The sequence below is a fragment of the Hippopotamus amphibius genome, chromosome 4 (genome assembly GCF_030028045.1).
Source record: "Hippopotamus amphibius kiboko isolate mHipAmp2 chromosome 4, mHipAmp2.hap2, whole genome shotgun sequence".
Lineage (NCBI taxonomy): Eukaryota > Metazoa > Chordata > Mammalia > Artiodactyla > Hippopotamidae > Hippopotamus > Hippopotamus amphibius.
In genome coordinates this window covers 166,555,993-166,583,838 of record NC_080189.1, presented here as the reverse complement: position 1 = coordinate 166,583,838, position 27,846 = coordinate 166,555,993, and positions in this window count along the sequence as shown.

Here is a 27,846-nt window from a genome sequence, read left to right as displayed (position 1 = left end):
CCGAAGTTATCATCTCCAAATACCATCCTTTGGGGATCAGGCATCAACATAGGAATTTAACAAGGACACAAACATTCAGTCCACAGCAGTGCCATTTTGGTTTTACATCAACCAGAGCATGCATCCCATTTTTTGTGTTATTATATCTTTATGTGTCTACCTCTCTTACAGTCAAATAAACTCAACAAGAACAGTGAACATAGGGTACACTCTTTTTTCCCATTTCTGGCACTTAGCATAGTGACTAGCACAAATGGGTGTTCAATAAACATTTATTAAATGAATGGATACACTGATATTTGTGTCTTTGGCTTATTTGTTTATATTATACCTTCTTTAAATAAATAATTTGAGGTCTTACATAAGCACACTCACACAAATACCATGTGACCAAAATTAAACCAAGTAACAAAGACAAAGAATCAAGATCAGAGGGTTGGATCAATCAAAGTAAGAGTCATCCTTCTATCTCTATTAATGTTTGTAGCACCCAATGGTCACTGCTCATGACTCTTTAGTTCACCCAAGAAATTCCCTGGCCCTCAGGTTCTTGTGACAGTGGGTTATGCTTCTGGCTACTACACCACAGCACACCTGGGGATAGTTGTTTCATTAGCAATAGTAACTTCTGGAAGGAAGGACTGGGGTATGTACTTCTAAAAATGGATAAGTGAGAGTCTGTGTTATTAAGGAAATCCTGTAAGTATTTTTCACACTCTTTTCACCATAACCCATAATACTTTTTCCTTCTTGCCCCAATACACACATACATACATACATACATACATACACACACATGTTTTCAGAAGCCACTCATCCTCACTTCCTGTGTTGTCTTCTGTTTTTTTTCTCTTCTACTTTATTTTATTCTATTTCACTAAAATTAAAGTGTTTGAGATATAATAAATAAATTTCAAAACCCATTATTGGGTTGCAAACTACAGCTTAAAAAGCACTATACTACATAATGTACTGGATGATTTTAATGTAATTAAGTGGGTTTAGTTTTTTGTTTTTCTTTATTTGTTTTTAACTAAATCATTGTTTTTCAAATCATGTCTTCTCAAACTGAATCTCCCCTTTATCTTCCAAATGTAGAGAGCACTAGTGAATCCCCCACCACTACCAACTCTGCAGTTGAATTTTCCAGAAATCCCAGTTCTACAGCTTAGTGACTATGTGACTTTGGGACAAGTTATTTGTCCATCTTGAGTGTTGCCTTCCTTAGCTGTGAAGCAAAAGTCCTAATATCCCTCTTGTAGGACTGTGATGAGGACTGGGGAAAATTCACTAGAAGCATCCTGCCATAGGTATTCCATCAATAATAACTTTTATTGTCATCCCAGACCCCTGAGAAAACCACCAGCTAATATTTTTAAGGCATTCTCAGTTATCCATGTAAAAAGGGGCATCAAAATTCAATGCTACAGATAAAAGTGTACGGAAACAAAAGTTCCTACCCAGACTATGATTCTATCCCTTAGGAATAATCCCTACCATCCAAAACAAGTCATGCCTGTTGGGAGCTGGCAAGGTCTCTTTTGTGATGAATAGAATTTGGATCCTCTAAGCCTTTCTGTCTAGCACCTTGCACCACCAATAAATATACCATCTCTTCTCTCCCAAGAGATTCTTTGGAGTTGAAAGATCCACATGCTGCCTAATCATTTGCTATAGCTGCTGGGGCAAAATTCCATGTCCTTATTGGGCTTATCAAACCTGCTGCCTGAAGATTACTGTTACATTTCATTTGCAGAAAGATAGCTCTGAAAAAAAATTAATAAAAATGTTGAGGTTATATCTGCTTGTGTGATCCTGAGATATTGGATATTTAATAACTGAGCAGAATTTAAATGTCCTCTGTTAAAGCAGACAAAAATAAACAAACTGCAGTCCAGGCAGACCTTGCCTGTACTTAAAAACTCAGGACCTCCAATATCCCTTACAATCAGATGCCTACCACCACTCCAGCCCCAGATGCTAAACTCCCCATCCATCCCAACTTCCCCAGAGCTTTGGAGGCCCTTTGAGAATACTGAAATAGACAAAATGTGTGTTCAAAAGTTGAAGGAATGGAAAAAGCTGAAAGGAAAGAATAGTTTAGAGCAACCCATTACTAGAGCTAGAGCCTTAGGCAAAAATACACCCAACAACCTGGCAAACATATTACCCAAATATATTTTCCCCTATATATATTTCCAAATCATGTTCATCTCCCTTTGTCACTCCTCTTGAAATTTCATCATTCAAAGATTTTATTAGCTTAATGAGCAGCATTTATAAATAAAAATGGAGGGCTGTGGAGTCATCAGATAGGCATACACCTGGGCAAATAAATGAGACATTTTTCCTTCCAATGCCAGGATAAAAATCAGAAGATAAATTTAGGCAAGTATAGAGCATGCTGCTTCCAAAGAGCTCCTAGAATTAAAATCCCCACATGACTGGAACCTAAAAGTGACCCTTTCTTCCCTCACCCAAAATGCTGGACTTGGGGCACACTGATGGAGGGGTGTCAGTCTGAGTACATCAGTTCCCTAAAGCTAGGGTGATGGGAGAAAGGGTCAGCCAAAGGAAATCGGTTTCCATGACAACCAAGAACCTCCCAAACCAAAACCAAGACAAAGCTGAGTTCTCAGTACAGCTCAGGTTTTTGGAGACCTTCTTCCTCTCTGCCTGTATCCCTTTCCAGCATCCTAATAATAATTAGAACAATAAAAGAATCACAACAGTATTAACTGAGCATATTCTATGTGCAAGAGTCTCCTGAAGTAAAAACTTTGTACATGGTCCCTTATTTAATCCTCACTGCAGCTCTATGAATAGGCATCTTTATTATCTCTACCTTATAGATGAGGAAACTGAGGCTTTGAAAGGTTAAATAACTAGTCCATTGTTACACTGGGGGTTTAATCCAGAACGATTGAGCTATACTGCTCCCATTCTACATTCCCCATGGAGGGATCTGGACCAGACAGCATGGTGGAGAGATCTAGGAGAGGGTCAACTCTCAGAAGAACATCTGGGTACTAATGTAGGTTGAGTAATGGCCTCCTAAAGAGAATGGACTCTGCAGGTGTGATTAAATTAAAATTCTTGAGATGGGGAAATTATCTCGTGTTACTGGGGTGGGCTCAGTGTAATCACAAGGGTTCTTGTAAGAGGAAGGCAATTATTTATTCACATCTACATAGTGATCAAGGCATTATAATTTTTCTGATTTTATGCCCCCCCCTTCCACAGACCCAGTCTCCTCATATAGAGATATCATATCTATTCCTCATTTCTGTCTCTCTAGCACCCAGCACTGCACCTACCACTGTGGTGATATGTAAGCACAGAGAACAGGGGACGCGGAGGGAGGAAAAGAGCACAGGAACATGGCCCGAAGCCAATATACATTGAATGGATAAACTCCTGGGCCCAAGTGTGTGCTTTGCTCGCACATAATCTGCCCTGAGATACATCTGTCTATACCCCAATGTGGGGAGTATTTGCTGCTTTCCCCTCACAGTCCTCAGATTTACATCTTCTAAGTCTCACTGTGACCCTTTCTGTACAACAAACTAAGCCCTGAATTATGATACTTATTGTATAAAAGAACAGTCAAGCAAGATTTGTGCTTTTGCTTTTGTCGAAACTTGGAAACTGATTTCTACCAACAGGATTCAAAATGAATTTGACGCCTAGATTTTAGCCACTGAAGTTAAATCTCCCTCTCTGTGGAAAATCTCACACCATTTCAGCCCAAAGAGAGCCACCTTCTCAAAAGTTGTGTAACTTGCACTATGACCACTTATTTGGTACCAATTTTACATAACTTGCATTGTTGGGCATCTTTTATTAATCCTTATCTAGATACAAAGTAATATTCCTTCATCAGCCAACTGACATCTCTGGAGGCACTCCTGCATGTCGGGTACTGTGGTAGACTCTGGGGACACAGTGATTTGAAAAAGTCACAGTTCTGCCTCACATGGGACTGACAGAAAATAAGAAGCAGGTTTTTTAATCTCCTTATACCCTCTCCATCCCCTCAACAGTGCCTAGCACAGAGAAAGTGCATGTGTTCATTGATTGACTATTTGACCAAAATCGATACTAGGAGGCCTAATCATAGACATACCACACCTCACATAGTCAGCTAGAACCTCGGGGATTAAAGGTCACCCAACCCAAATCTTTGTTTTTACAGTTAATGACACTAAGGCACAGCTCAATGAAGTTACACAACAAATTATACAACCAGGAACAGAATGAAGGTTACATCCCTATTTTCTGGCTCCTAATCCCGTGTGCCTTCTAACTGGACCCCGAAGTGACAACTAAACTAAATTCTGGGGACAGCTCAGTTTGACTCAGCCTGAACTTGCTATGAAAGTCCAGGCTAAGTTGTACACGTGTCTGATTGTACTCCCAAGTCCATACCCATCTCATCCCTCCTCACTGTCATTCTCTCTTGGCCTTACGAAGCCACAGCTAGTGCTAATGACCTTCAGGGACACTGGACAGCAATTTATTTCATTTTTTTTTTTTAAAAAAGGAAATGTTAATATCACAAGATCTCTGTCTAAAATGCCCCTGGGCAAGTTTCCTCTCTGACTTTATTCTGTCTCATTTTCCACTTTCCTTTTCTCCCCTTTCTCCATGTCAAATTGTCAGGATGACTTTGATCTCAGAAACATATCTCTTCTCCTTCCCTGACTCTGACAGAGCCCCCACCTGCCACCGGGAGGCAATTCCACAGAAACCCATTAATTCTTTCAAGTCTAAGACCAGTCCCTGTGCTCTGTCCACAGGAGCAGGGAGAGTCCCCAGCACAACAGATAGATGTAACTTGAAAGAAAAGTGTACAGGTTCATGCATATCAGTGAGTCCCTAAAACCTAAGGCAGTTTATCTTCATTGAATCCAGAGATCACAGGTTCCCAAACTTTCTATTTTAAGACAACCTCTAGAAACCAACTTTTGTATCAAACTGAAAACATACAGCAAATAGAGCTCTATGAGTTAGTCAAAACAGTAGCTGCACATCTGAGCTGTGGCCCAATTACTTCCAGTTGATAAGAATTGCATTTCAAACAAAGAGATGATTTTGGCTTAGGGAAGCCCTTTGGTTATAGGAAAATAGAACAACTCACGGGGAAATTGTCTCTTTTCACCTCCCATTTTCATAAACATTATAGTTAATTCTGGGTAATAAAAATGTGAAGTTTAATCAATAGCAAACAAACATTTTGGCAGGAAACCGAAAATGGTTTATTGGCGAGAAATAAACAAAAGGGCATTATCCATTTAACAGTCGAACTGGTGCCAATTTTTCTTTGCACCTTAGTTTTTACCTCTCCTCCACCCCAACACATCTGTTCCAAAGGACACATGAGGACAAGACAGAAAGAAAAAAAACAATGACAGAGATATAGAGAACTAAAAGAACTGGATGACTGCCTTGGAAATAATAAACCTCTATTTGTAAATTATTTACTTGGGGTAAATTCATTGCATTTAAAATGTTAATAGATGTGAAGAGCTCTGAGTTCTATAGAACAAAAGCAACTAAGTTAAAACACCTTCGAAAATAAACAAGAAAGAGGAAACATCCATCACATCCCTGACCTTGCCATCTTCCAAGAAGCAGCAAACTTAGACCCTGGGAGGGGGAACCATCATTTTTATTTGAAAACCTCTCAGGGCAGTCCTTTAGTAGTTCTCTTTCTTTCTTCGCAGATCACAGCAGCAATTTTCTTTTATCGTCAGCTATTTATAGTTTTCTTTTCTCAAAACCCTGGCCAGAAAGAAACTGGGCAAAAAGCATTTCTTTCAAAAGACACATCATTTTGTAGCACTCTTTAAAACTATTAACTACAATCAAAAAAGGCAAAAAATATATATAGCCCCCAAACTTGTTCATCTTTTGCCACTTGCTCTGTTCTACCCAGAGACATGAAAGCCAAACTAATATTCTCCTCCTGTCTCCTGGCTGGAGATGTTGGGAAGAAGACCCACTCAAACACCATCCTGCCTATTCAGAAACGAAAATGCAGCAGTAAAGGAAGACACTTGGTGTAAGGGGGTTGGTATAAATTTCAGTCCTGTTTCCTATGTCTCAGAGGTTTCACAGAAGCCTCAACAATCTCTGGAGAGACTGGGATGTGTGGAGTCAAGATTTAGAGACCTGTTGGCCACCAACAACCCCCCGGCATATAGTCACTTCTTTTGTGCCCATAGAAGAGTGGTTAAAAGCATGATTTGTAGTCAGACATAACGTGACTCCCAATTCTGGCTCTACCTGTTGATAATTTTATGACCTCGGGAAAAATACTTGGCCTCTCTCAGCCTCAGGTGCCCTATTCACAAAATAGGGCTAATTTAAACCTTAGCAGAAAGATAAGGCTTGACACACTGTGACCACTTGAAGCACAGACAGTGTTTATTCCCTGTAATACTGCCTCATTCTGGGCTTGTACACAAGAAGATGACACTTCACAAGCTGTTGTTAAGTGGAAACATGTGACTAAGTTCTGGACAATGTGATGTGAGCAGAGGTCATTTAAGTCATATCCAGACATAGCCATAAAAGTTTCCCTTCCTCCAGATCTCTTCATGGCAATCCTTGAAGTCAGGTATAGGCCTGGACCCCTGACAGCTTAGATACCTGAGGAACAGAGTTCCAACCTGCATTGGATACGAAGCATGAGAGAAATCAAGCTTTTTGTGTTCAGTTACTGAGGTTCAGAGATTAATCTGTTACTGCAGCATAATCAAGCCGATCCTGACTAACACTTCCTAAGTCAGTTCAGGTCCTCCAAAAAGCAGATGCCAAGACAGTTAGAAATGCAAGACATTTATTGGAGGAACACCTTGTGATAAATAGGAGAGGGAAGCAGGGTGAGCCTTCAGCCTGTGATGCAGGTCAGATCTAACACCCATGGAAGAAGGAAGCAAGAAAGGGAAGAAGGAAGAAAGGAAAGAAGTTAATGTTGAGAGGAACTAATCCTTAACATAGTGGGCTACTTAATTTAGACTGAGGTTACCCCCCTTAAATACCTAAAGGTCATAATTTCAGGGCTGGACAGTGAGAGAAGTTTATATGCTCTAGATTGCCTCAGATTACTTTTTAAAAAATGCAATGACAGTTTCTATCTCTTCATTCTGAGAAGCTCTATGCAGCTCTCTTGAGGTTTTAGATTTGCTGCATTAGGCTAGGGGAGATGGGATAAGATCAGAGACAAGAAGAAGGAAGAGGAAGAAATAGGATAAAATGGCAGAACACAGATTAGGAGAGTAAGGAAGGCTACAGGGTGCTCCAAGGGCTTAGAGTCCTGATCAGATGTGCAGGGGGTATTTGGCAGGTGCTTAGATGTCCTGTAAGATGTGACTTTTTTGAAAGACTTCAGTCCAACCCTCCAAGCCAGAATAGCTGTCTGACCTTAGACAACTCACTTAACCTCTCTAGCACGAAGGAGTACGTTCCATGAAGGTCCGGATCATGTCTGCCTTGTTTATCCTCTGTGTCCAGTGCCCAGCATGGTCTGGGAGCATGACTGATACTTAAGTCATGCCATAGTGAAGGTCTCAGAGTTTGAGTTAAACTGTCTGGATTTGAACCCTGGCTCTGACATTGACCATGTGGCCTGAGGCAAGTTACATAAACGTTTTCTGCCTGGCTTCTCCATCTGTAAAGCGGTTACATAGATGGTAATTATTTCATAGGTTTGTTATAAAGACGGAGATGAAATAATTCAATTAAGCACTTGGACCACTGTCTGGCACATAACATGTACCCAATAAATGCTAGTTGTTATTATAACTTCTGTTTGTTGAATGAGTGAATCTCTCTGACCTTCAGTTTTCTTACCTATAGAAGAAGACTAAACAACTACCTTGTACATTCGTTCTGAGGATTAAATGACATAATGTAAGGAAAACACCTTAATTCATTGCCTGGCACAAAGTTGATCTCAAAAAGTAATAATTATGCCCCATTCTCCCAAAATTTAACCCAAGCATCACTCTGTGTGGAATTATTCCCATCAACGTTCTTGTTCAAGGGTGCCATAGGCGTCCCTAGGCTTGTACACAAGATAGTCCTCCAAATATCCTCCAGATATTCCTAGAATGCACTTCTGGGTCTCTGTAGTGAAGTCACTGGGAAGACCTAAGCCCCAAGCCAGGATGCTCTTGAGCTCAGGATCAGAGTCCCATCCCCTTCACTCTATCTACCAGCTGCCCTGAGCTCCACACAGCCTTCAGAACTTCCCTCTGTCCCTTTCCTCTCACACAGGGGGTACTGGCTGTCACTAGCTCTTTTTCCCAAAGGAAAACAAACAGTCTCAGCAAACACATCTTTCTCCCTGGCTCAGGCCTTTCAATTTCCCTCTTCAGCTTTCACCTTTATAGATGCCCCCATCAAGCTGCCTTCTGTAATGCATTCTCCATTGGGTCTCTGCTTACAGCTAAAGAATTTTGTGACGCAGCTTCTAGGAAGAATATTACGCAAACTAATATTGCATTCTCCCTCTGTTCTAAATCTTAATACAGGGACATTCTCCTAGAAGTTTAGAAGCCGCAAATTCAATGGAGATCACAGCAATCAAAAGTACAGTCCTCTGTTTTCCATTGCAGGGGATGCACCCCTGCCAATGCAGCACTTCCATTATAGATGAGTTTATAAAACTTCAGTGAATGCTAGAGGGAAAGAGAAAGAACTAGACAAGATGTGGCTCAAACCACTGGCACCAAGGGTGACAAAGCATTGAGACAATCAACCCTGCCTCTCTGGAAGGAAACCCCTTCCTCTCTTCTTGTGGAGACCATATTATACAATGAAAACACCAGGACACACAATCTTACAGGTACAAATGTATCTCATGAGACAACGGGCCAGAATATGTGGAGTTTGAGTTTGATATTGATTAACCAGCCACACAAAAAGCAGCCCCATGTCAGGGCCTGCCTGGTAGGGAAGGACACAATGAGAACCAGGCAGTGGGTCTGAGAGACATGTAATAGCTGCTGCTTCTTACCTTTCATCCTTTTATTGATCAATTACTTGACGGATTTTCCCAGGTAAATGTCTTTGAAGAGGAATTTCAAGGATGACAGGCAGTAATTTTTCTCTTCTGAGTCTAATGTTGAGATGAACAATTGAAAAAAAAAGATAAAATTTAAAATGATGAGAAAAGCAAGACTTATAAGTGGGCATGGCCTATTTATACACATACAGGGTGGGGACTAGGGGAGTGTCATTTGCTCTCCCAGACAGAACACCCTCCAAAGAGGCCAGTCATTCCTCTCATTAAGTCCAATGAGTGTTATCAGCTCTCATTTTACTTATCTTTCCAGCAGCCTCAAAAAGCCTGTATTCTAAAATGGTACTCTTTCTTCTTCACTCTGCAAAATTATGTCCTTTTTTACCACTTTAAACACCATATGCCAATGAAAACTGAAAGTTACAGCCCCAGTCCAGACTTCTCCCCTAAGCCCAGACTTATTTATCTCTCTACCTGGTATCTCAAAGAAAGGCACCGCATATTCAGTATATCCTACACTAAACTCATGGTCTCCATGGTGCCACCTACCAACCATTTCATTCTCCTTCGGCCGTCCATCTAGCTTCATCAAGCCACAAAACTTCCCGTGTCACTATGCAGATACATATACCTATATACATATGTGTGATATTGCCATTTATAATGAGAACATATACTTGGTCTTCCTCCTGTTTCTGACACAGAGCTCCTAAAACCCTTGGAATTGCCTAAATACTGATGGTGAAAAAGGTGCCTTTTGTTATGTTAATGAGGAAATCACTATTGGAAATCACCTAAGAAAGAGGGCTGGTTGCTTGTGGAGACACCCAGGTAATTAGAGGGTTGAAAATTCCAGTCCCCTACCCCTCCCTCAACCTCCAGGGTTGAACCACCAATTGCCGGTGATTTAATCAACCATGCCTTTGTAATGAACCCTCCATAGAAACCCAAAAGGGCAGGGTTAGTTGGGAATGCTTCCAAGTTGGTGAACACATGGAGATTCAGGGAGAACGGTGCTCTGAGGGAGGGCATGGAAGCTCTGTGCCCTTCCCCCTGCCTTGCCCTAAGCATCTCTTCCATCTGCCTATTCCTAAGTTATATCCTTTCATAATAAACGGGAAAAATCTAGTGGGTAAAATGTTTCTGAGTCCTGTGAGCTGCTCTAGCAAATTCATAGAAGCCGAGGAGGGAGCTGTGGGAACACCTGGTGTATAGCCATTTTGTCAGAAACACAGGTAACAACCTGGACTTGTGATTGGCATCGGAAGTGGGCAGGCTTGTCGGACTGAGCCCTTAACCTGTGGAAACTGATGTTGTCTCTGGATAGAGAGTGCCAGAATTGAGTTGAAGTATATGACATCCCGTTGGTGTCAGAGAATGGCTTGGTGGTGTGGGGAACACACACACACACACACACACACACACACACACACACACTGGAATTGGAACCAGAATCTTAGTATGTACATCCTGATTTAATTAATGTCCACTTCCCCTATTAGATTCACAAATGCATGGACTATGAGCTTTATATCAAGAGACTTGTTGGTGTAGCACAATGCCAGGTACATAGTAGCTCTCAATCATCAATCAATAACATAAACAAATGGAATAATATATGCAAAACATGTGGCACATGTGTACCACTATCAAATAGTTCTCTCCTTCCTCTGGGCTCAGTGATCCACACTACAGGAGAGAAGTAGAAGCACAGGTGATACAAAACAATAAAAATCCCACAAATATTCATGTCTAGTGCTGGAATATTTTTACTGAGAGAATTCCTTTCAAAGACAGAGTGAAGCCACACCATGACTATCTGCCTTTAGACCCCAAGTCTTGCTCCCCTTATGTTCTGGGAAAAGACAGTTCTTTGCTTCCAAATCCAAGAAAATACAAGCAATGTCTCTGTCCTGGTTCTGATACAAATCCTTTCCTAACTTTCAGGTTTTCCATTGTTCTCTGATCTTCTGTGTTCCCATCTACATAGGAGCCTTCAGAGTTCATAGACGCTTTGCAGAGAATACAATTACTGTATGTGGTCGCTCACAAGCCAGACTTTGCATAGAGTCACTATGCAACCAAAAAAAGTGTAAAAGTTATGTGAAAAATCTATGTAGTTAATATCTCCCTTGCTGGTGAGAAATCATGTCTTCTGCCCGATCAGAGGCCCTAATCCAACCCAAGAGCAGTTTCACTATTTCATTTGCACTTGTCTGTATGCTGTAGCAACCTCTCAATGAACTTGGGAAAGATTCTTCCTCTAGCTACACTGCAATTACTCTTACCTGCTTGTGACACAGACCTGGACTTTTCCTCAAGAGAGGAAGAAAATTCTTGGTTTGACTCAAGACTCTCATTTTGCTTCAAAAGCAAAGCAAAGAATGAAAACAGAAACTAAAGATAACTTTTTCTATTCCCAATTCCCTTAAGCCCAGGCACCTGATACCCAAGTATGGTTCAGAGTTCATTCCACCCACAGACCTCCCATGCTCAGAGCCTTGCTGTGCTTTTGATGATTACTGACTGCAAAATAAATCTGGGAGAAGTGTGGTTCTTGTCCTTGGGGTGGTCTCACTGCCCCTTTATACACACTGCCTTTCTCCTTCTATATTGTGAAGCCACTCACCAATATAAGCATTATTCACTCCTGCAAGCCCCAGCCCCTGCAGCAGGCCACCAAATATTATTTCAGGTGGTCCGAGGGTCATGCAGGAGCTTGTTCATGTCGTAAATGACACAGAAGAAACAGATACTGAAACTACAAATGCCTGTTATTCACTAAACTAGGTGATCTGGCCTCAAAAACTCACAGATGTTGTCACCCTCAGACAATATTTTTCTCCCATTTTTTTAGGCAAAGCAGATCTCTACTTTAACCCTACACATGCTTGCCTTCTACTTCTTACTTTATTTCGTGGGTGAAATACAATGCTCTGGTAAAGTTAAGTTCATATTAAATAAAGATTAATAAATTCACACTTAAAGAGGATTAATGCTTTGTGGAAAGGAGTGCAGGTGAACAGCAGCCTGGACTTGGAACCCAAGATTTAAATTCCAGGACTGGCTCTGACAATAACTTGCTAGGCTAACTGGGCAAGTCTCTTAACAACTTTGAGTTTAATTAATCTCACCTCACAACATGGAAATAAGACTTTCCCTTCCCCACCTCCCAGGTATATTGTGAGGATCAATGGGAAAACAGCAACAAAATTACACTGGAATAAAGGTAGTGTGTAAATCCAAGCTTATAGGCCTCACATCATCCTCATCTTCATCCTCATCCTCACCATCACTATCACCATCACCACCATCACCATCACCACCATCACCATCACCACCATCATCACGATCATCACCATCACCACCATCACCATCGTCACCATCACCACCATCATCACCATCACCATCACCAAAATCACCAGCACCACCATCACCATCATCACCATCACCATCATCACCACCATCATCATCACCATCACCATCACCACCATCATCATCACCATCATCATCATCACCACCATCATCACCATCATCATCGTCATCATTATCTTTACTCCACTTATTGCCTTAATGCTTTTCATGTTGTACTGCTGCCACCTAATGGCAGAGCTGAATGAACTTGAAGTTTTCTTAAAGTTGCATCGTCCGGTTTTGCATCTGCTTAAATTTGTATTCACCCAGACTAAAGTCAAAAAAAAAAAAAATTAACAGAAGTGATTACACTTGTTATACTTGGCAAATGGAATACAGCCCAACCCTGAATAAATGGGGCAGAAATGAGCCCAAGGTCTAGATTAAAGGGAAGGACCACCAGGTGGTCTTATTCATTTTTTATTAGTCCAAATGTGTTTTGCATGTAACAAACCATGCTGCTATTAACTGCCAGGCTTCAAATGAAAACATTTAGAGCAAGCTGTGAACGGACTGTCAGAAAAGGCAGGAGCATGGTGCTTGAAAACTCTTGAGACAGAGAAGTGGGTCTGCTGGTGTAAGAAGTTGTCAGCAGCAACTGGCTGCATCAGTTGAATGGGTGGCCTGGCAGAACATCTTTCTGAGGAGTTTCAGACTCTACTGTCACTCCCAAAGGGGTAAGAATTTCTCCTCCCAGACATTATGAAGAGACAAATGCTCTGACTCCTCTTTGGTCCCTCCTCAAAACATTCTAGTTAGACATTCCATAGGGCAAGAAAAGCTAGTAACTAGTCAATTGCACTTTTCATTTCCATGGTAACTTTCCTATGGAGGTACTCCAAAGTTCTTACAAAAACAGGGAATGCTGACTGAGCTACATCCAGGAAATGAGGCGATGGTTTTATTTCAGGCCCATTAGCAGAAATCTGCCCATTTTAATATGAGTATCTGTCCGAAGAAAGTCAGTGGAGCGCCAAGTGCAAGGACAACGTGCTGCACACCTGGACAGGAATAAGTCTCATTAAGACAGACAAGGGGGGCTGCTTAACTGAGGCTTCGCTCCAAAAGTTGGGGAAGCCCAGCCCAGCACAGCGAGAGAATCCCTCTATCACAATATAACTTGGGACTTCAAGAAGATGGCAGAAGATTTTGGAGAATGACTCAATTTATTACCTTTTGAAACAAGAAGTAGGTATATTTTACTGTGCATTAAACTAAGAATAAATTTTCAATATGATAGAAAGTCTTAGTGAAAAATAAAAACCATACTGGAAGAAAAGACAAATATATATAGTTAAATTGGAAGAATCAATTTGAGCTCATAATTTTAAGCAAGAAATATATTTTCCAGCTCTGTCAATGATTCAAAAGCAGCAGCTTCACCTTTTTCCAACATTCAGGCATAATTCTGGTCTGTACAGCTAACTGGGCAGCAGTTCAGACAAGTCATCTTGGCTAGTCTGGGAAGGTATTATTTTTCAGCTGAGTCTGGTAAGTTTATCACATGCATAGGATGAAAATAGAGTATATACCACGTCTACTGTTAAGTTTAGAAAGGTAACCCTGGGAAAGGATCAAAATAAGGGTAAAAATAAGAATAGAAAAAAAGAATTAGAATAAAAATTAAAAATAAGATTAGGAACAGGAAAAAGAATAAATATGAGAATGAGAATAGAGACATGAAAAACTACATTTCCATCCATGCTATTTGCAATATGGTACTAAGTTTTAAGTGTAATAATTTGTTACCCAATGAGATATTTTGTGTGTGTTCTCTCTGTATCCTAGTATGTTTAAGCATTTTAAAAATCTCCTGGAGATCTGTGCTTTTAATTAAATCATAGGAGAGAGGGCTTCCTAGGTTGCACAATGGTTACAAATCTGCCTGCCAATGCAGGGGACACGGGTCTGATTCCTGCTCCAGGAAGATCCCACATGTCTCGGAGCAACTAAGCCCGTGAGCCACAACTATTGAGTTCATGTGTCGCAACCATTGAAAGCCACGGGCCTAGAGCCCATGCTCCACAACAAGAGAAGCCACAGCAATGAGGAGCCCGTGCGTCACAACAAAGAGTAGCCCCCACTCTCGTCACAACTAGAGAAAGCCTGTGTGCAGTAACGGAGACCCAACACAGCCAATAAATAAATAAATAAATTCATTTTTTAAAAAATCACCAGAGAGCTTCGTGAAACCAGTTTAAGTTTGTAGTCAATGTCTAAGTATTTGGGGAAATTTATTTTGTTAAACCTGTAAGTTTTTACTTATCATGATCTAACAGTATGTGAAAAATAGAAAAAGGTCTATTATTTATTGCTTTAAAACATCAGTGTTCATTGATAATAGCAATAATTTAGACATTAAATAAACACCAAAGAGGTAATAAAAAGGCTTTTCTGTATATGAGTCATTTAGGTATTAAGAATCTTTTAACAGACCATTATACAAATGCCCTAATACAGTGGGTTGTGTAAATGCTCAGCTCCTCTTCTCAGTGGGACTGGTAGGAACCTTACTGAGCCCATGTATCTGAGAAAGTGGTCCCCAGTTTTTTCTGACCCTCTTCTGAGAGTCCTGATCATCTCTGAGGAGGTGTTACTTTCCCACCTCCCAGCCCTTATGATTTTTGTAAGGTGGCTATAGTTTTGTATCTATGTTTTCTAACTGGGCCAGTGTTTCACTTCCCCTACCCTAATCAACATGTTTTCCACCATGTTGACTTCATGGGAAGGATATTACAACCCTCGTCCCTACTGTCACTTTAGTGTGAATTAGGGTGTACGTTAGTGAAGGACCTCTTGGTTATTTGTCAGAAATCCTCACACAAACAAACAAAAGCAAACAAACAAAAACAAATAAAGCAAACAAACAAAAAATATTTGCTCATGCACCCTACACAGGCAAGAGTGTGGCTGGGATGAGTAGACCAGGTACTCAAGTGCTATTCAACCTCTCGTCTCTGCTTCTCCCTGAATAAAGTTTTACTTTCTCTTCATGTAAACAGACTTCCTCCTCACTGTGGTAAATGCAGATGCCTGGATCAATGGCCTCACATTCTAGCAGGTGCCTGACTCAAAGACAAAAGTGCTTTTTCTCCCAGCTTGAGTTTGAAAGATCCCATGGAAGGGCTAATATCGTGTCCAGCCTGAAGAAGGTTGAGCACTATTACTGGCTCATTTTGGCTCGTGTATTGATGCCTATCATCTAATGGTTGAGATCTGCTTCCAAAAGAAATAGAAGAGGCTCAGGTATATTTATTGGGGAAATTGTCATGATCTAGGAAATTGTCGTGAACAACACAATTTGTACCAAATATAGTGTGTAGACACAAGGCAGTACCATGACACTGTTAAAGATCCCAACACTGACAGCATCTGCCACTGGAAATTAAGTCCCAACTGCTTCAATGCTCAGCATTTAACTACAAATATTAAATTCAAATATTCTGATGGAAAGCTAATAACAATATAAATACTATGATATCTGTTCGAGTTCATTTTAATAAGTAAAACAACATTCCTCTTAAATGTACTTATATGACTCATCTAAAAGACTTTTCATGTCTATGAATAAACAAATTTCTGTTTCTGAGCTTCAATTAATGTAGCCAAGGTAGGTTTATAAGTGTCTGAAAAACTGAGGGTAGAACAAATTTTTGGAGTTCCTGACACTGTCAAGGCCTAAAGATGAATTGCAATGAATTAGAATAACTCCTTTAGCCATATCTGTTTCTCCCGTGTCATAATAAAACCTGAAATTACATTTAAATGTTATCATATAAACATAAAACTTAAGTAGCATTAAGTCTTCAGCTTCCTTTTTGGACTGAGACTGAGAGAGACAGTTCAGAGAAAACATAAATATATCTGGACACAAATTAAAATTCTGAGTGAGCGTTGAGAAGCCCCAGCAGTACCAAGGCAGCAACTATAAAGAGTTAACCACCTGATTCGAAGCTAAGTGGATGCCTTGCAGATATTTTTGCATAAGAGAGCTGCAAGCCTTAACGGAGCTAAAACAAAAACTTGTCCTTTTGATAGGAAAATGGTGTGATTGGTCTCCCTCAGTGTATTGGGAGTTTTGATGTGTGCTTCTCATCCTCGGAACTGTTTTTCCAAGAGAAGGAATAAATTCCCACAGAGTCTTCTATATTTTTCTCAATCTCTGCTTTTGATCAAGGCCACATGTTTTTAAAAACACAGCTAGGACTTCTAAATGCCTTATCATTCTAAGCCTGACTCAGATGCCGGGGGAGAAATACAGGTGACCCTCGGTGTCTGCAGAGGATTGGTTCCAAGACCCCTTCGGATACCAATATCTGTAGATGCTCAAATCCCTTATAAAAAAGTGGCACAGTACTTGTGTGTAACCCTTACCCATATTCCCCTATACAGTCATCCCTCAGTATCTGTGATTCCACATTCGCAGATCCAACCAATCTCAGATGGCGCAGTACTGCAGTATTAATGAAAGAAACCTTTGTATAATTGGACCCACACAGTTCAAATCTGTGTTGTTCAAGAGTCAACTGTACTTTAAATCATCTCTGGATTACTTATAATACCTAACACCATGTAAATGCAATGTAAATAGTTATAAATACAATGTAAATGCTATATAAACAGTCCCCAATTCAAGTTTTGCTTTTTAAAACTTTCTGCAAGTTTTTTTTAAGCTTTTTCTTTTTTTTTAATCTTTATTTTTATTTATTTATTTAGCTGCGTTGGGTCTCTGTTGCTGTGTGTGGGCTTTTTACTCTAGTTGGGGCGAGTGGGGGCCACTCTCCACCGCGGTGCATGGGCTTCCCATCACGGTGGCTTCTCCAGTTGCGGAGAATGGACTCTAGGCAGGCGGGCTTCCGTAGTTGCGGAGCGCAGTCTCAGCAGCTGTGGCGCATGGGCTTAGTTGCTCCGCGGCATGTGGGATCCTCCTGGACCAGGGATCGAACCCATGTCCCCTGCATTGGCAGGTGGATTCTCAACCACTGCGCTACCAGGGAAGTCCCTGGAAGTTTTTTTTTTCTTTAATATTTTTATTCCACAATTGGTTGAATCCACAGATGTAGAACCCATGGATACTGAGAGTATTCAGTGTAAAATGAGCACTTAATTCTAGAAGTCCATGCCTAAAGCTAAATATTCAGCCTCACAAAGACCCAAATGCCCACCCACCTTATTCCGACAAATATCGCCACCTCCCACAGAGAAGCCATAGGAAAAGAGGCAATAAAAGATGGATTTCCATGAAAATTTATCAAAGGCCGCCATTTGGTGCCTAGACCATTCCCCAGAAATTTGCTTGGGGTCCAAAATCAAGAACTCAGACAATTAAAACTCACAAAGAAGATGATCTTAAAAGGATGTTTCAATCCAGTTTTCTGAAACTAGGTTGAGGGGTACAAAGTCAGACACCATGTTGTGAATCTCCCATCACTTTAGCCTCTTGCCTTAGCCTCAGGAGCCCATGATGGTATCCGCGCAGGGCAGTGGGCTCTTGTCAATTACAGCAGCAGCAGCAGGAGCAAAATGCAGACCCACCACCACCGAAACCCTTCTCTTTGAAATCTTGCCTTGTACCTCCCTACCACTGCTCATTCCCCAAATACGTATTGAACATGCTCTACGCTGCAGCTGTTGTTGAGAATACAACTCATTCTCATCCATGTTGAGAATACAGCTATGACCAAAAACATATGATCTCTGCCCTCATGGCATTTATATCTTGATGGGGAGCACCAGAAAATAAACATCTAATCCAACAAATTATATAATCAGAGAATTTCTATAAAGTAAACAAAACTGAGTAAAAAAAATTGTGGGTGAAGGGATAGGGTTACTTTATTTTTTTATTAATGTTTATTGGAGTATAGCTGCTTTACAATGTTGTGTTAGTTTCTTGCTGTACAGCAAAGCAAATCAGTCATATGTATACATATATCCACTCTTTTTTTAGGGGATGGGGTTACTTTAGATTGCATGGTTATGGAAACGCTCTCCAGCAGGTGACATTTTAGCTGAAACCTAAATGATGAGAAAGATCCAACATGTAAGGACCTGGAAGAAGAGCTTTGCAGGAAGAGGAAACAAGGGACAAATGCAAAGAGACTGAGAAGGGAAGAGGTTGGGTGGCTGAAGCATACTGGAAATTGAGGGAGGAGTGAGAAGTAGTGGGAGACAGAAAGGTGGGTGGAAGAGAGAACGTGTAGAGCCCCAGGGACTCCATTACCACCTACATCTTTCCATTATTATATATATAACAATATACTATAAAAGTTAATTTACTCTTCTCTCTCTTTGAGTAGATGGTGAGTTCCTTAAGTACACTATATCTTATTCATGATAATAATTATACCTCCCATTTACTGAGCTATATCAGGCACTAAGCTAGCTACTTTGCATACATTATCTCCAGTCTTCACAACAACCCTGCAAGGTAAGTATTATTAGCATAATTTTAACAGATGAAAAAAACAGCTAAGTGATTTGCCCAAGGCCAAACAGATAGCATGGAGCAAAGCAGGGATGTAAATCTATGTCTTGTCCGGCTCTGAAATCTGGCCACTTTTTCTTATCCCACATTGCCTTGACCTCGTTGCATTTAATCATCTTTGTAGTCCCAGCTCCTAGCACGCTGCCTGGCACATTAGGTAGACTCAGATGCTCAAAAAACATGTACAGCATTGAACTGGAGTGAACTGACTGTAAGCCCACACAAGAGGAGACTGAACTCATGAGGCCACATATTTGGGGAGAGAAACAAGACCACAGGAGGTGGTGAAGGTAGCCTTCTGTCTCAGGATGAATTCGAAACATGGTGGAAACTGGCAGAGAGGAGACTGTACTTAATAAAACTAAATGAAAGCTATGGGGTTTCCAGAGAGCTAGCGTATGACACACTGACACAGCTGCATATCATGTTTCTGAAAAAATTAATGGGATTTTAAAGAGAGAGGCTGCTCAATGTGCTTGCAAAATGGAGATACAGAAGAATGCACCCCGATGATGAGGAGAAAAGAGCAGTGAGAGAGGAGGATGGCACTGTTGTAATTGCCTGTAATTTTCCCCCCTCCTCCTCCTGACTTTAATTAGGACACTTGCGAGACACACACATTTATAAGAGTGACAGAGCTAATTGAAGAAAACCACGTCTCATCAACAACCAAATCAGGAATAATAATCAAAGCAGCAGAAGCAAAATTGGAAGCCATGGAGTGCCAAAAGCAGGAGGAACTCAAATACAATGAGGCATGTAATTTAGAAAAAGCGAGAAGGCTATATGGAAGCATTAAAAATGGGACATGAAATAAAACAGATAGCTTGACTCAAACTGAAACTTTCACTCCCACAATCTGGTCACAATTGAATCTGGTCAAAATTCATCTAGTCTTTTCAGCCACAGTTCTGGGGATAGCTGTGTTCTGTCATTTCATTGCCTGAAATGGTCCAGTCAAGTGAAAGTCACCCACTGTCTCCCTAAGCTCTTCATTACTTCACATTGTTCTCCTGTCACCACTGTCAGTTCCGTCCTAAGCGGACGTGGAAAACAACAGGCTCTCATCTTTAATTTTTAATATTGCTTACTTTCAGAGGTCACTATTAAGTTATTCCTTCATCCTCTGTTTGCCAATCCACAGTAAAAGGTGAACTAGCAGGTTCAATTAGGGAAGAATTCTCTCTACTCACACTGTTTCTTAACTGACTGGACATCTGTTGCTTGCCTGCCCAGCATTCATTCTCCTTCCTTCGATAGCCCTGCCCCACTCTCAGCCAACTGGTCAAGGCAGGGCTCCATCCCAGGCCTAATCCAGTGCATGAGAGTATAGTCTGGTTGGCGGGATGCGGGGGGGAACCCACACTGGCCAGTAAGAATCTCAACAGCTTCCCAGGCCTGTCGGGGCAGTGATGCTCCATCTTTCTCTGCTCTGACCCTTAGAGCTGCTTAAACAACTTTCAGGGGAGAAACTTTTCCTGTATCCTCTTAGGTTCTCCAGATGGGTCTGTGAAATCAACTGACAACAGACAGATTAATGGCAGAAAAGGCTCACGAGTGTATTTGATGTTAAAAGTTTTTTGTGGCACAAGGGGACTTCATGGAAAGAAGAGAAAATCCCCAAAGAAATAACTAAGCTTGGAGGCTTTTATGCCATTTGCACAAAAGAGGATACATTTAAAGAGAAGTGACAGTCCAAGCTCCATTTTAGGCGAATTTTCAAACTTCTTGCCCTTCCCTCCAAAAACTCAAACCCTTTCTTTCCCCAGAACCCTACTGGGATATAGGACACAGCATATGAAAAGAGTAAGAACCTTTCAAAGAGATAAAACTGGGGTTTGAATCCCAGCTCAGATAATCACTGGCTACAGATAATCTCTTTGCACCTCAACAATCTCATCCTTGATATAGCAATACTAATTCATATCTCACAAAGTTACTGTGAAGATTGGAAAGAACATATGTAAAGTGCCTCACCGACCTCAAAGCCTCAATAAATACCAGCTCTACTACATTTCAGTTATTACAATGGGCTCTGTAGAGACACTCCATGTTTCTCCCCTGGGCTCTCTGGAGGTGGGTGGCTCCCAGGAGCAGCACGGCCAAAGGAGACGAATGAGTCGGGAAGAAGCATAAAGCCTTATCGAGGACATGGCACAAATCTGGCCAGCCTCAGCCTTGCAAACTCTCCCAGGGTCTAAAGAAAAATAACCCAAACAAATGAAATGGAGACAAGAAAACAGAGTTCTGCCCTTCTCATAGCCCCTCTCTTGAGTGAGTCCCAGTTACTGAACTTTGCTTTTGATTAGAAAGCTCGCTCATGCTTCCCCAGGCCCCTGTAGCCCACCAAGCCTCATCCTAAACAGGGATGGATGGCCTCTTATTAAAGACAACAGTGCTTTAATCTATTAAAAACAAAGAAGTGACAGGACAAAGGAAAGGCACTTTGAACTTCGAGGAGCAACAAATTGTAGGAAGGCAAAAATATGTAGAGACAAATCATAGATAAGGGCTAGTTAGCAGTAAGGTTTGCCTATGTAGGCTGTTTCTCAGTGCCACCTTGGACCTGAGCAGAACCCTGCATGCCCCCCACCCAAGTTCAAAGGCCCCTCCATGTCTCCTGCCTTTTGTTTATAGAAAAGCTGAAGTCTCCCAGGCCTCCCTGAGTCACAAAAGAGCAGGCTCAAGCAGCTAATGATTAGGACACTAGAGTCATAAACTCAGTGTCTGATGTGCATTTCTGAGGGCTGTAATTGCCCCCAAAGGGGAAAACCTAACTGCATGATGACCAGACTGCAGCCATGACGTAAGCTGCCCCATCTTGAGCGATACTGAATCTATGGCTAGCACAGTTCCAAGAAATGGCCTGAAGAGGATGGGATTAACACTATTGCTCATAATAATCTATGTCTTTGTGGGCATCAAAATAATTGTAGCTTGTTCTGCCCATACATGTAAGCAGGCAACTAAAACTGTCAGCCAAGAGTGGCTACAGACCTACGTCAACATCTTCCACTCTGAGAATACGGCGCCCTATGTCAGCAGGAAGAAGTTACAGGAGATCGACCTTCGCCCACAATCCCATAGAACAGAAAGGTGTTCTGACAGGTGGGGATCTGTAAGCAGCTCTTTGCAGGAAACCACCCTCAGCAAGAAGTCCCCTTTCTTGTCACTTTAGCAAACCTCTATTATAACTAACTTTTAAACCAGGCACCCCACGCTCTACTCCTCTCCGCCTAAGCACACCTTTCAAATCTTTTAATCACGCAATATCTTGCCTAATTTGTCCGTTCTTTCCATAGATCAAGGAAGTAGAAATGATTCCCTTTGCTGTACAGCAGAAACTAACACAGCATTGTAAATCAACTATAATCCAATAAAAATTAATTTAAAAAATAAATCCAATAAAAATTAATTTAAAAATAAATAAAAAGAAGGGAACTGAAGTGTGGATTTTAGCTAATAATAACATATCAATATGGGTTCGCCGTTTGTGAAGAATATATCACACTAACATGAGATGTTCATAACTGGCACAGGGCATATGGAACTCTACATGCTATCCTGGTAATAACTCTGTAAATCTAAAATTTCTAGATTAAAGGTTATTGAGGAAAAAGAAAAAGAAGTAGAAATGAAGTATAAGTAATTAACAGACGACCCGATCTCTTCCCTAGCTTCCCCATCAGTAATCTCGAGAGCAAACTGTGTGACCAAACTATGTGAGCAAGATGACATCTAGAGGAAGAGCACAAGAAGCCCACGAGCCTGCAGTGGGGGACGGTGATGACTCTGACCCCCCTTCTCAGTCATTGACTGAGATGACTTCCCTTCTTCCCTTTAAAACTTTCATGGCTGAGCAGAATCTTCAGAGGCGGTTTTGGGGAACACTGAGTTCACCATCTCCCCAGATTGTCGGCATTCTGATTAAAAGCACCTTTCCTTTCTACCAAAATTTCTCTCTTGAGTAACGATTTTTTGAGCAGCGAGCAGCCAGACCTGATTTGGTAACAATCTCATCTATACTGATAAGGTCGTCATCCTCTTCCTGGTATGAGAAGTGGGTAGGGGATGGTGGGGATACCTTCATAAAGATGATTTATGATACATTTTCAGGCTGACAGGGGAGAGCAGAGAGTTCATCCTGTGTCTGCTTTTTCTCAATTGCCTTTAGCTCAAACTAATCCTTATGCCAGAGTGGCATATTCTGCAGTGGCATATTCTGATCTACACAATCTTGCCACCACACAGAGACTGAGAATAAAGTAATTATATCTCAAAGCGGGGGGGGGGGGGGGAGACATTTGTCACATTTCATAAATCCTGAATCAGCTATTCCTGAAGTCTGATCTATTTCTCAACATTTGAGTTGTATATGTATATTTATAGTCTAATAAATCCTCCTTTTTTGCTTACACTAGGTGAATTTTGGTTTTCACTGTCTGCAGGTAAGAATTCTAACCATAATTTATTAATGTAACAGTAAACAAAAAAGAGAAATAAAAATAACAGCTGGTACTCTTGAGCGACCTTTATACGCCAAACACAGGGTCCTCTTAATTATTTTAATATCCAGCACACATTATTATTCCCAATTTACCGGCATAAAAATTGACATTAGAGAAGTAGTATAATCTCATGCAGGGTAATAGGGATGTAATTAGGACCCAAGATTTCCTTTGGAAGCCTATGTTCTCTAAATCCATTGCCACAATGGCAAAAAAAGAAGACAGTGGGTCATAATCTCAATTCTAAACTTCCTACATTCATCCGTGAATAAGTAGAGAAGAATGTCCTGCCTGTTTCCTTCATTTTTCTTGGGACACCTCTAAATATCCCTGATAAATTCCTTTAGGCTTTTTCATCATACCTCTTTCTTCACATATACTGTCACAGATTTGCAGATGTTTTTCTTTTTTTTTAATTTATTTATTAATTTATTTTTATTTTTGGCTGCGTTGGGTCTTCGTTGTTGCACACTTTCTCTGGTTGCAGAGAGTGGGGGCTACTCTTCGTTGAGGTGCGTGGGCTTCTCAGTGCAGTGGCTTCTCTTGTTGCAGAGCACGGGCTCTAGGTGCACAGACTTCAGTAGTTGTGGCACATGGGCTCAGTAGTTGTGCCTCACAGGCTTAGTTGCTCCGCGGCACGTGGAATCTTCCTGCACCAGGGATCGGACCCATGTCTCCTGCATTGGTGGGCGGATTCTTAACCACTGTGCCACCTGGGAAGTCCTGCAGATGTTTTTTCTAAGCACAATTCCACAACAGAAGCACACTGCAGGAACTGAAAGACTGTTCTCAACCATCCAAACAGATGTGTACAAGCAGAGGTCACAGTCCCAGAGAGACAGCCATAGAATTTTAGAGGTTGCTCAATAGAAGGAGATAAACTGACCATTACAGTATATAAAAGTTACCTGAAACTAACCATGCAAAGTCATAACAGAGTGCTATTTTCTGGGTCAGGTAACATAACCAGTGCTAAATAGTCATTCTAATTCTATTACTAGAGTCAGAAGGTACTAGGGGGTTTCTAAGCTTCCTTTACTGATTTATGGTAACCATCTATAAATCTGAACTTATACCTAATTCCAAACATACATCACTATAGCTCTCCACCATTTAGCATTGCTGTGGGGTGGGCTTTAGCCAGTTTACTGCCAACAGAAGCACTAATGGCACTTCTTTTTAAGCAGAATCAGTCTTGCCTGATGCGGCAGGTACAGCATCAGAAAGGAAATAGAAATACAAAAGTCCTTAATCAAATGTAGGGAAAACTCTTTATAGAAACAAAATTCCCTCCCTCTTTGTTAATATATATATGATAGCCAGCCTTACAGCTTAAAATCAAAACAGATTCTCATAACATTCTAATGGAAAATAAACAGTACTTTTTAAAAGAAAGTGCCAGGGCTTCCCTGGTGGTGCAATGGTAGCCCGTGAGCCACAACTAACAAGCCCAGGTACCGCAGCTACTGAAGCCTCCATGCCTAGAGCCCTTGCTCCACAACAAGAGAAGCCAACACACTGAAAAGCCTGTGCACCGCAACGAAGAGTAGCCCCTGCTCACTGCAACTAGAGAAAGCCCGTGTGCAGTAATGGAGACCCAACACAGCCAATAAATTAAAAAGTAAATAAACTAAATAAATAATTTTTTTTAAAAAGATACACTTTAAAATAAAAAGAAAGAAAAGTGCCAGATCTGAATATAACATATCCATTCTATGAATATGAACAAAATTTAAATATATCTGCATAAAATAGAAAGATTCTATAAGATGAAGAAAAGGGAATATGCACTCAAAAAGCAGAGGCAAAGTACGTGTTTGAAAAATATTTATCACAGGAAGCATAAGTAAAACGTAGCCCTTATTTTATGTGTGTAATAAAATAAAATACATATACTCTATGAAACAAAAGATAAAAGATTAATATCCTCAGCAGAGATGAAAATGGAACTGAATGAGAGGCAGGAAGTAATAAAAATGAGAGCCAGATGGGATAAAATAGAATATCGACAAAATGAAAATTCTAGCAGAATTTGAAAACGTCTTAGAGATAGCAACTTGACAATACAGAAAATAAGGAAAATCGAAGACAAATTTGCTTGCCCAGATGCAAAGATAAAAGGACAAAGAAGTAAAAAGGACAAGAAAGATGATGACAACTTTGGGCAGAGAACAAAGATGCAACTAAGAATTTACTGAAGAGGAAAAGAATTATACTGAAGGAAAATAAAAAATCAAAAATATGGTGGGAGAAAACCTTTTCTGAAATGAAAGACCTGAATCTGCAAATTCACCAGACATCATAACGCTGATGAAAGGAGACCAAAATCTAAATATATCCCTTGAAAATCTTAAATTTCAAGCATAAAGAAAAAAAAAACTCAACAGCATTCAGCATAGGAGTGAAATTTTGACCACCAAGCAACAAAAATCAAACTGGCCTCAGACTTCTCCTTCACCAGATAAAATGCCATAAACAGAGGCAGGTTGGCCACGAAATTAATAAAGTTTAAGCTTCAACACCCCACACTTGCATGGTGCCTTTCTAAATAAATCTCAACTTTCACAACTAGCTTTATGTTGCTGGTTTTGTATTCTTTTTCTGAAGGAGGTTTCTGCAAATTGTGTATGCTTCAGACCCCACAAAACCTAGATCTGTCCCTGGTCAGAAGAAAACAGGACATCTATAAGTTTTTGTCAACAATAGATGGTGATCCAAGAACTAAAACCATAAAAAGTTATAATTCTAGTATGGAAAGTAAGGGAAAAAGGAAAACAGGAAAGGAGTGAAGATGCTTTAAAATTTGCACTGCCTCACAAAGATTGACCTGTGATCACTCAGGTAAATCTTATTTCAAAAGATTTACCAATCTAAAAGATTTATCAAAATAAAGATTTCAAGAATGAGTAAACTGTCATTAAAAAAAAGCAGGGGGTGGGGTCTGACTGGCATTGAAACCATTTATATACAAAATTAAGTCTAAATAATTGCTATAAATTTGTTTACAAAATATAAGGCAAGTGTCATAAATACTAAAAAGAATACATAACCAATATTCTAATATAATTTAATAATATTTAACATAATTATAAGAAAGCAGAAAATTTTTACTCAAGTTGAGATGAAAGCTTTCAGATTTAGCAAGAATTCTATGGTGGTCTTAAAATGAATTTCAACCATCCTTCTTTCCCAGCTTCAACCTCTCTCCTGAGAAAAGCACCAGCTAAGAGCTCATCAGGGTAACTGATCACAGAAAGAGGATTTGAAGCCTGGGGTTCTGATGAGGTCCCCAAAGAGAGCGCAGGTACAGGACAATTTCTCTCTGATTCCAAGGGAATCCTGCAAACCTGAAGCCAAAAGATCTGCAGTAAGTTTCCGGGCCTCATGTTCATTGACAGAGCTCAAATTGAAGAAATCCATGGAATCCAAAGAAGAAAGGGGATTCCAGCCCCTGTGTGAGCTCTTAGGAAAAGCTGCATTTTCCCTTATTTCATGAAGAACTGTAGAGGCACTACACAGGTGGCCTGGGTTCCTCCTTGATCTGAGGCTTGGATTGGTTCAAACCAGAGGTCAAAGAAACTTTCTCCTGGTGTTCACCAGAGGACTGATAGCTTGCCACCTGCTACGCCCTTGACCCACAGGAAAGGAACAGGTGCTGCTGTGCCACCCGTTACCCATGGGCTTGTGGCCTCTCAAAGTCTTCATTAGAAAACTAAGGTAAGTAGAGCATAGGCAAGGGAAATTAGCAATGCACCCAAGGAAACCCAGCAATTCAGAAGCAGAAGAAAACAAATTCTTAACTATGTACCTTCAAGGAAGATAGGATTCCTGGAGGACAACATGACTTTCATATTTATAAAGTGAATACGTTGATATAAGAAAAGGATTATCATTATTGAAAATTAATTAGTGAGACTTCCTAGGTGGCATAGTGGTTAAGAATCTGCCTGCCAACGCAGGGGACACAGGTTCAACCCCTGCCCCAGGAAGATCCCACATGCCACAGAGCAACTAAGCCTGTGCACCACAACTACTGAGCCTGTGCTCTAGAGCCCATGAGCCACAATTATTGAGCCCACGTGCCACAGCTACTGAAGCCCGCTTGCCTAGAACCTGTGCTCCACAACAAGAGAAGCCACCACAACGAATGTGGGAAGACATTCTGGAACCTTTTTGAAACATTGAAAATGTTGAAGTATGTGGGCCGAGCGATGGGATTCAGAATGTCCTGCTTGAGCAGTGGAGGAGCTGAGGGTGCGGGGCGTGGAGACTAATATCACCCTGTTTGGTCCTGAGGGATGGCTGGTTAGCCAAAGACGGGTAAGATTCCTCAGAGGAGGAAAAACCTAAGACAGGCACAGCCGCAGAGGGGCCAACAGGGGTGGTGCATAGAGCCTTCCTTATAT